The following is a 10334-nucleotide window of genomic DNA, read 5'->3' on the forward strand; positions in this document are numbered from 1 at the left end:
TACAGCTAGTTTTTCCGTACAACAAAGGAATATTTATTTAACTATTCCCAAGTAGCCCAATATTTTAGAAGGAAACCCCAACTCAAATCCCAATTAAAAGTATCATCATTAACCCAATAAATTCATTAAGTGATGAGATCACATCAATAGATTCAAATACCAGATACTCAAGATGTCCATAACCGGGGATACGGCTAACCATGATTAGTTTATACACTTTGTAGAGGTTTGTGCACTTTTCCCCATAAGACTCGACCGCATCCATGATCGGATGATCGAGACATAGTCTTTCTGAAGCATTAAGTCTCTACTCCAGGCGGACCGATACACCTACTTTCCCCTACATCTGCTAGTCCACCTCTTCAAGAGCTCACGCAACTTACTCAACTATGCCAGAGCCCATAATGGCTTGTGGTTGCACACGGAAGTTTCTAGCATGAATAATCTTATGATCCCTTTGATCCTGGGTGGCATTCCGTAGGAAAAATCACACGTGTACTACGGGATTTCCTGAAACAGACAACACTGGGTTCCCCAGGTGCCTCAACCAATCCACCCAGATGTATATTAAAGTTGCCACCTTAATGTTATCCATGATTAAATAACTCTCAAACTTCCATATGTGAATCACGATCCAATCCCCGTCTATGAGCATGGCTAAGCAATAAATAAGCATAACGTATACTCCCGGGGTGATCAAAAGGTATTAGGTTCGTACCTCAAGTACTACAACTGAGGGAGTTTCGGACTAGCGGGTGTCCGGATAGCCGAACTATCATCATCGGCCGGACTCCAAGACTATGAAGATACAAGATTGAAGACTTCGTCCCGTGTCCGGATGGGACTTTCCTTGGCGTGGAAGGCAAGCTTGGCGATACGGATATGTAGATTTCCTACCATTGTAACCGACTCTGTGTAACCCTAGCCCTCTCCGGTGTCTATATAAAGTGGATGGCTTTAGTCCTTAGGACGAACAACAATCATACCATAGGCTAGCTTCTAGGGTTTAGCCTCCTTGATCTCGTGGTAGATCCACTCTTGTAACACACATCATCAATATTAATCAAGCAGGACATAGGGTTTTACCTCCATCAAGAGGGCCCGAACCTGGGTAAAACATCGTGCCCCTTGTCTCCTGTTACCATCCGCCTAGACGCACAGTTCAGGACCCCCTACCCGAGATCCGCCGGTTTTGACACCGACATTGGTGCTTTCATTGAGAGTTCCTCTGTGTCGTCACCGATAGGCTCGATGGCTTCTTCGACCATCATCAACAACGCAGTCCAGGGTGAGACCTTTCTCCCCGGACAGATCTTCGTATTCGGCGGCTTCGCACTGCGGGCCAATTTGCTTGGCCATCTGGAGCAGATCGAAAGCTACGCCCCTGGCCGTCAGGTCAGGTTTGGAAGTTTGAACTTCACGGCTGACATCCGTGGGGACTTGATCCTCGATGGATTCGAGCCACAGCCGAGCGTGCCGCACTATCACGGCGAGCATGATTTAGCTCTGCAGCCGGACAGTACCCTGGAGGCCGCACTCGAACTCGCTCTGATCTTCAATTCGGAGCCGGCTGCGCAGATCGAGGACGGATGGCTAGACACCGCCTCGGGGGCTGCAACCTCTACAGCGATAGAGCCGAACACTAACCTTGTCCCTCATAGAGCTCGTGACTCTGAGGTGCCGGACTCCTCGCCGGACTCCGAACCTCCCACGCCCCCTCCGATCGAATCCGATTGGGCGCCGATCATGGAGTTCACAGCAGCGGACATCTTTCAACACTCACCTTTTGGCGACATCTTGAGTTCGCTAAAGTATCTCTCGTTATCAGGAGAGTCCTGGCCGGACTGCGGCCAGGACGGTTGGGATGTGGACGACGAAGAAATTCAAAGCCCACCCACCACCCACTTGGTAGCCGCTGTTGATGATCTAACCGACATGACATGCTAGACTACGACTCCGAAGACATCGACGGTATGGACGACGATGCCGGAGACGAACAAGAACCAGCGCCGACCGGGTAATGGAAAGCCACCTCGTCATATGACATATACATGGTGGATATCCCAAAGGATGGGAATGGCGAAGGAACAGAGGAGGATGACCCCTCCAAGAAACAGCCCAAGCGCCCGTCAGCGGCGCCGCTCTAAATCCCGCCACAGCAAGAATGAAGATTCCGGCACCAGAGATAATAATACACCGTACAGTGCCGAAGACAATCCACTCCAGCAAGATCCAGCACAGGAGGATGGAGACGCCAGCCCTCATGAGAGAGCGGCAGAAGAAGAGGTAGAGGATTATATGCCTCCCTCCGGAGACGAAGCAAGCCTCAACGATGATGAATTCGTCATGCTTGAGGACCCCGTCGAACAAGAGCGTTTTAAACGCAGGCTTATGGCCACGGCGAACAGCCTCAAGAAAAAGCAGCAACAGCTTAGAGCTGATCAAGATCTGCTAGCCAACAGATGGACTGAAGTCCTCGCGGCCGAAGAGCATGAGCTCGAACGCCCCTCCAAAAGCTACCCTAAACGCAAGCTGCTCCCCCGACTAGAGGAGGAAGCATATGAACCCGCATCACCAGGAGACAATACGGCTGACCGACCACCCCGTGGTCGCCACAGAGAGGCCTCTAGGCCCTTCAATAGACCCGTACCCCAGCATCGCTCGAAAAGCGCAAGGCCACAGGGGAATGCTCCGGACTTGCGAGATATATTGGAGGATAAGGCAAGACAATCAAGATCGATCTATGGATCGCGTGGGCGCCCCACGGTACGTGATGACAACCATCGTGCCGGACAAAGTAAGTCCGGCCGGGCCGAACAAAACAGACAAAGCTCTTTTGAGCTCCGTCATGATATCGCCCAGTACAGAGGCGCCGCACACCCACTATGCTTCATAGATGAAGTAATGGATCATCAAATCCCCGAAGGGTTTAAACCCGTGAATATCAAATCTTACGATGGCACAATAGACCCCGCGTTTTGGATCAAAGACTATCTTCTTCACATCCACATGGCCCGCGATGACGATCTTCACGCCATCAAATATCTCCCCCTCAAGCTTAAAGGACTAGCCCGGCATTGGCTTAACAGCTTGCCAGCAGAGTCAATTGGGAGTTGGGAAGACCTGGAAGCCGCATTCCTCGATAACTTCCAAGGCACGTATGTGCGACCACCAGACGCTGATGACCTAAGCCACATAATTCAGCAGCCAGACGAATCAGCTAGACAATTCTGGACACAGTTCTTAACCAAGAAAAACCAAATCGTCGACTGTCCGGATGCGGAGGCCCTCGCAGCCTTCAAGCACAACATCCGCGACGAGTGGCTTGCCCGGCACCTGGGACAGGAAAAGCCGAAATCCATGGCAGCCCTTACATCACTCATGACCCGCTTTTGCGCGGGTGAGGACAGCTGGCTAGCACGCAGCAACAACCTCAGCAAAAATTCTAGCAGTCCGGATTTCAAGGACCGGAATGGCAGGTTGCGTCGTAACAAAAGCAAACGCCGCATCAACGGCGACAATAGTGAGGATACGGCAGTCAATGCCGGATTCAGAGGCTCTAAACCCGGTCAGCGGAAAAAGCCATTCAAAAGAACTTCTCCGGGTCCGTCCAATTTGGACGGAACACTCGACCGCTTGTGCCAGATACACGGCACCCCCGAAAAGCCAGCTAACCACACCAATAGGGATTGTTGGGTATTCAAGCAGGCAGGCAAGTTAATTGCCGAAAACAATGACAAGGGGCTGCATAGCGATGACGAGGAAGAGACCCGACCACCGAACAATAGAGGACAGAAGGGTTTCCCCCCACAGGTGCGGACGGTGAACATGATATACGCAACGCACATACCCAAAAGGGAGCGGAAGCGTGCACTCAGGGATGTATACGCGATGGAGCCAGTCGCCCCGAAGTTCAATCCATGGTCCTCCTGCCCGATCACTTTTGACCGCAGGGACCACCCCACCAGCATCCGCCACGGCGGATTCGCCGCATTGGTCTTAGACCCAATCGTCGATGGGTTTCACCTCACCAGAGTCCTGATGGACGGCGGCAGCAGCCTGAACCTGCTTTATCAGGATACAGTGCGCAAAATGGGCATAGACCCCTCAAGGATTAAACCTACCAAGACGACCTTTAAAGGCGTCATACTAGGTGTAGAAGCCAATTGTATAGGCTCAGTTACACTGGAAGTGGTCTTCGGATCCCCGGATAACTTCCGAAGCGAGGAGTTAATCTTCAACATAGTCCCGTTCCGCAGCGGCTATCATGCCTTGCTCGGACGTACCACGTTTGCAAAGTTCAATGCGGTGCCGCACTATGCATACCTCAAGCTCAAGATGCCAGGCCCTCGAGGAGTCATCACGGTCAACGGAAACACTGAACATTCTCTCCAAACGGAGGAGCATACAGCGGCTCTCGCGGCAGAAGTACAATGCAGCCTCTTAAGGCAATTCTCGAGTCCGGCTGTTAAGTGGCCGGACATAGCTAAGCGCGCCCGGAGTAACCTACAACAAGACAACCTGGCACGTTCCGAGCACGCGTAGCAGTGCGGCCCCAACCCCAGCCCCTGCAAAACGTCAAAACAGGGCCTTCGCGTACACCATTACGCTCTGAAGATACCATGGGCATGGGGAGAGGGGCATGACCACGATAAGCCCAGACTGCGGCTCAACCACACCAGGGGCTCTCAAGTGTGTCGTTCTTTTTTTCTTTTTACCTTTTATTTTTTACCCACAAGACTCCGTTCGTCAGAGGCCCTGCCCGGCAGCAGACCTGCCGAACTCACGATGCAATAGCCATGGAAGGATAAAGGCTACAACGAATATACAGGCGGTCTCCATTACAAGCATTTTTATACACCAGTCCGCAGCCTACCCCTGGAGGGGGACATGTTTAACAGTCCCATCCCTTTCTTATCGCACTATTTGTATCGTTCTGCATTCATAGCAGAACTTATTGAATAAAACAATGCAGCACCTTTTTGCTTATAATTGCATTTCTTTTTCATACATATGTTCATTTCCGACATGTCGCATCCGTACACTTTGGTACGGTTAAAACACATCAGGGGCTTATGGTTCCCGCATCATGGTGTGACAAGTCCGAACACTTTCACAAGTGCGGCACCCCGAACTTATAGCATTATATGCATCGACTCCGAATCATGTCTTGGGTCAATAGTTGGGTTTGCCCGGCTCCCATGTTTTGGTACCTTACGTTCCGTTGTATCGGCTAAGGTAGCACTGGGAGAACCACTGCGATTGCGCCCCAGTTGAGCTGGGTTAACGCCTCAGTGGAGAAAGTTAAAACTGACCCACATGATGAGGCGAGAGCCGGTCGCTGTTCGAGAGGTTTTTGCGAGTCCTTAAAGACTTATGCCACTTAGAGCGAGGAGCCGGATCTTGTCCGGCCTAGGCGTGGATAGCGCCCCAAATTCAGCCTTCCGAAGACTAGGGGCTTCGCCAAAATTTAAAATTATAGAATTCTATGGCTAAGTGAGAGTGTTCAAGCATTATAAGTCCGGTTGCCTTGTTCGTTGTGTTGAGCGCCTCCCTAGATGGACCCAAAAATGGGAACAAGAGCGCTCAAGTTTATCCCGAACACCCCAGCACTCGCGGCATGGGGGCTAAAGCCGACGACTTGCCATCTCTCAGATTTGATAAACAGCCGCACATAAGGTAATATTTTAAATTAACAAGTGTTTCTTAGCGCATATGAACTAAGTTTTCAGCGCACAGGATAACAAAATGCGAGTCTACTCAAAAATTACATCTTTGGAGCACTCCCCCGCAATAGTGCGGGCGCCCTTCAGCACACTCTTAAACGCTCCTGGAGAACTCCGAATTCGGGTAAGAAACAGGTAATTAACACTCACATGCTTACTTTGCATGAAAAATGCCTTACCCGCTGCTATTTTCTTCACCGCCTCAATCTCCTGGAGGGCCTTGTAGGCTTCGGCCTTAGCGGCTTTGGCACTCTCAAGAGCCGTTGCAAGCTCAGACTCTCGAGTCTTCGAGTCACGCTCCAGGCTCTCATGTTTTTTCACGAGATCCTGGAGCTCTTGCTGTACCTCCGCCACCCGCGCCTCCCGCTTCTCTCGCTCGGTCCGCTCCGCGGCCACATCGCGTTCGGCCGCGGCCACCGCCTCTTTCAGGGTCGCCACCTCATTAGTGGCCCCTACAATACCCACGTTATCCTTGTCATTCTTTTTGCAACCAAAATCCTTTTCTGTAAGGTACAATTTTAATAAGGTGTTACTCACCTTCCTTGTCCTCGAGCTGCTTCTTGGCACGGTCGAGCTCGTTCTCGGACCACTCGAGGTTTTCCTTCAAAGTATTGACCTTCGCAGTCAGTGCGGCAGAGGTCAGCAGTGCAGCCTGCAATCCCATATTGACACATTTTTTATGACTCTTGCGTATAGCTTTTTAGATCCTCGGTCCGGCTTTTCTTCCCGAACACCGAACGGAGCATCAGGGGCTACTGTCTATGCGGTACCATTTTATACATATTGAAATTCTTACCTCAAAGCCTGTTAGAAGGCTCCTGCAAGCTTCGGTGAGCCCGCTCTTGGCGAGCTGCACTTTCTGAATCACCGCACTCATAACAGTGTGGTGTTCCTCTTCGATGGAGGCGCTGTTGAGCGCCTCTAGCAAATTATCCGGCACCTCCGGTTGGACAGAGGCAGCCAGCGTCACGGTCTTGCCCTTCTTGCAAAGGGGTCGCCCACCGGACTCCGGAGCCACTGTGGGTTCCCGGGCCGAGTCCGGTGCAAAGTCCGGGAGGTTGTCCTGCGACACCTCCGGGGCCTCCGCCTCCTGGTGGGTCCCTTCCTGGGATCCCACCTCGGCATCGTCCGCGGCGCGGGGGGTGGAGGCAGTCGGAAGGGAATCCATATCCGACGCACCTAAGGACCCGCTCGACGAAGCGGGAAGATCATCCTTGGGCGGACTGCATGGTAGTATGCGGCATTAAAAAGACATTATGTGGCGAAAAGGAAAAACCTTGAAGTTATTCGGGAGTCCGGATACTTACGATCTCGCCAGGGGCTTGGCCCTTGGAGGCCAGTCCTCGTCGTCGTCACTGGCGTTGGCGGAGCAGTCCGGGGGAAGAGTTTTTCCCTTCTTGGACCCCTCGGCCTCCCTTGTTGGGGAGGCCTTCCTTTTCTTCCCTCCCCCCGCTGGGGGAGAGGCTTTCTTCTTCTCCTCCTCGCCTTGGAGGGAGGAGTCGGCCTCGGATTCATCATCCGATAGCACCTGAAAACGGGAACTCTTCTGAGTCCCCGTGGCCTTCTTCTTGGCCTTCTTCTCCGGCACCACGTGGGGTGCCGGAGCTAGCAGCCCGTTAGGCGGGCGTCCGCTGGGTCCTCTGGCAATGGGGCCGGACAGATAGTCCGTTCGGCCTTCGCCAGCCAGTCCTGTCAAAGGTAAAGGGAGTCTAGATCCCGCATAGAGTCAAACTATGGAAAACAAGTGGCAAAATCACTTACCTCGTCAGCTGGACACTGCGAGCGGAATCCGCGATCTTCGGTGGCGGATGCGGGAGCCTCGGCGCCTTTGAACAACACCTTCCAGACATCTTCGTACGTAGTGTCGAAGAGCCCGCTCAGGGTCTGGTGCTGCATCGGATCGAACTCCCACATGTTGAAGCCCCGTCGTTGGCACGGGAGAATCCGGCGGATGAGCATGACCTGGACTACATTGACAAGCTTGAGCTTCTTGTCTACCAGCTTCTGGAATACAGGCTTGGAGTCCAGTCAGCTCCTCCGAATCCCCCCAGATCCGGCCACTCTCTTTCCAGGAGGTGAGCCGTGTAGGGATGCCGGATCTGAATTCGGGGGCCGCTGCCCAATCAGGGTCACGCGACTCGGTGATATAGAACCACCCCGATTGCCACCCCTTAATGGTTTCCATGAAAGTGCCCTCCAGTCATGTAACGTGGGACATCCTGCCCACCATGGCGCCTCCGCACTCCGCTTGGCTGCCCTTCACAACCTTCGGCTTGACACTGAAGGTCTTGAGCCACAAGCCGAAGTGGGGCTAGATGCAGAGGAAGGCCTCGCACACGACGATAAACGCCGAGATGTTGAGGATGAAATTCGGGGCCAGATCATGGAAATCTAGGCCGTAGTAGAACATGAGCCCCCGGACAAAGGGATGAAGTGGAAAGCCCAGTCCACGGAGGAAATGGGGAAGAAATAGTACCCTCTCATGGGGCCTGGGGGTGGGGATGAGCTCTCCCTCGTCGGGGAGCCGATGCGCAATGTCGCTAGACAAATATCCGGCGTCACGCAGCTTCTGGATCTGCCCCTCCGTGACGGAGGAGGCCATCCACTTGCCTCCCGCTCCGGACATAGTTGGAGAAGGTTGAGGTGAGAAGTGCGGACTTGGGCGCTGGAGCTCGAGTTCGTGGAGATGGATAAGCCAAGGAGGAAGAAGGCGCAGGTAAAAGGAGTGGATCTTTATCCCCGTATATGGGCGGACAAAAACATGTGTCCCCACCGGCCTGGTAAAACTCGCTTATCTCCCAAGCGTCACAATCAATAGCGCGGTTGGGTTACCCACGTCCGTATTGATGGGAATCCCGGAATAAGGGGAACACGATCTCTGCTTTGACAAGACGTGCCAAGGAAACTGCTTCACTAAACGCGCGGAGGTGGAACAGTAAAAACGATTTGAGTAAAGGCTTGGTAGTGGTGTGACGTCACGCCACAAAATACGTCAGCAGATTGAACTTGTGTAATGTTATTCTCTCTACGGTGGTGCGTGGAATTTATTTTTTGCAGAGCCGGACACTATCCTGGCGTTCACAATCTTCTATAAATTATTCGGAGGAAGAACCCTCCTTGCAATGCCGAAGACAACATGCGCGCCGGACTCGTCGTCATTGAAGCCTGGTTCAGGGGCTACTGAGGGAGTTCCGGACTAGGGGGTGTCCGGATAGCCGAACTATCATCATCGACCGAACTCCAAGACTATGAAGATACAAGATTGAAGACTTCGTCCCGTGTCCGGATGGGACTTTCCTTGGCGTGGAAGGCAAGCTTGGCGATACGGATATGTAGATTTCCTACCATTGTAACCGACTCTGTGTAACCCTAGCCCTCTCCGGTGTCTATATAAACCGGATGGCTTTAGTCCTTAGGACGAACAACAATCATACCATAGGCTAGCTTCTAGGGTTTAGCCTCCTTGATCTCGTGGTAGATCCACTCTTGTAACACAAATCATCAATATTAATCAAGCAGGGCGTAGGGTTTTACCTCCATCAAGAGGGCCCGAACCTGGGTAAAACATCGTGTCCCTTGTCTCCTGTTACCATCCGCCTAGACGCACAGTTCGGGACCCCCTACCCGAGATCCGCCGGTTTTGACACCGACAACAACCAAACCACATGTTCCCAATCCTACTCATGCAAAATTTTGATGGGCAGAACTAATGCATAGTAAAAACTGGGTATAAAAGAGTATGATCAAAGTGTAACTTGCCTTGCTAATGATCTGCAAACTCTAGAGATTCATAGTAACAAGCTTCACACTCTGGGTAATCTAGCATAGACAAACAGTAGCATACATAAGCAAACACTCAAACGAAATAACGACAAAACCGAGAAAATATCCAAATCAAACATGAAACAAGCAAACGGCTTAAACTAACAAAAGTCAAACCTAACAGCAATATTATCATGTGGATTAGATCCTAACAGTAGGTACAAGTGATTAGCTATGATTTGCAAAAAGAATCAACTCAAACGGACAAACAAAACTCAAAATACGAACGAAAAAAGATTGTTTACTAATCTGGACTAAACTCAAATTTTACAGTACCAAAATCATGTTCAAGTTGGTTAACTGGAAAGAATATAACGATACGAAGATTCTGGCGCTGGTTTCATTTAATTTGGATAAACGAGTAAAAAGTTATGTTAGTTTAAAGATCAGGGGCTAAATCGTGATAAAACTATTTGTGGATGGGTCCCTGGCCGAAAATAAACTAAAAAGAAAAACCTACAGTGTGAACGTTCGCTAACAGAACAAATCTAACAAATATTGTTCGTTAAAACAAACGAACGAATGTTCGTTAAATAAGAAAACCGAAACCAAACCGATCTAAACCATAATAAAAAAACAGAAATAAAAATAACCGAAGAACCAACGGTTCTTACCGGTTTTCAGAGAAAAACCAGCGGCGGTCACCGGCGGCGTCGACGACGGATCGGCGGTGGCGTTGGCTGCGACGGTGCGGTGTCGGGCGGCCGGAGGCGACGGCACGGGGCGGTACGAGCGGTGGCGCGGGGCTGCAGGAGTGGCGGCACGGGGCTGCGGGTGGCGGGGCGC

This window comes from Triticum aestivum, chromosome 5B (assembly GCF_018294505.1).
Source record: "Triticum aestivum cultivar Chinese Spring chromosome 5B, IWGSC CS RefSeq v2.1, whole genome shotgun sequence".
NCBI lineage: Eukaryota > Viridiplantae > Streptophyta > Magnoliopsida > Poales > Poaceae > Triticum > Triticum aestivum.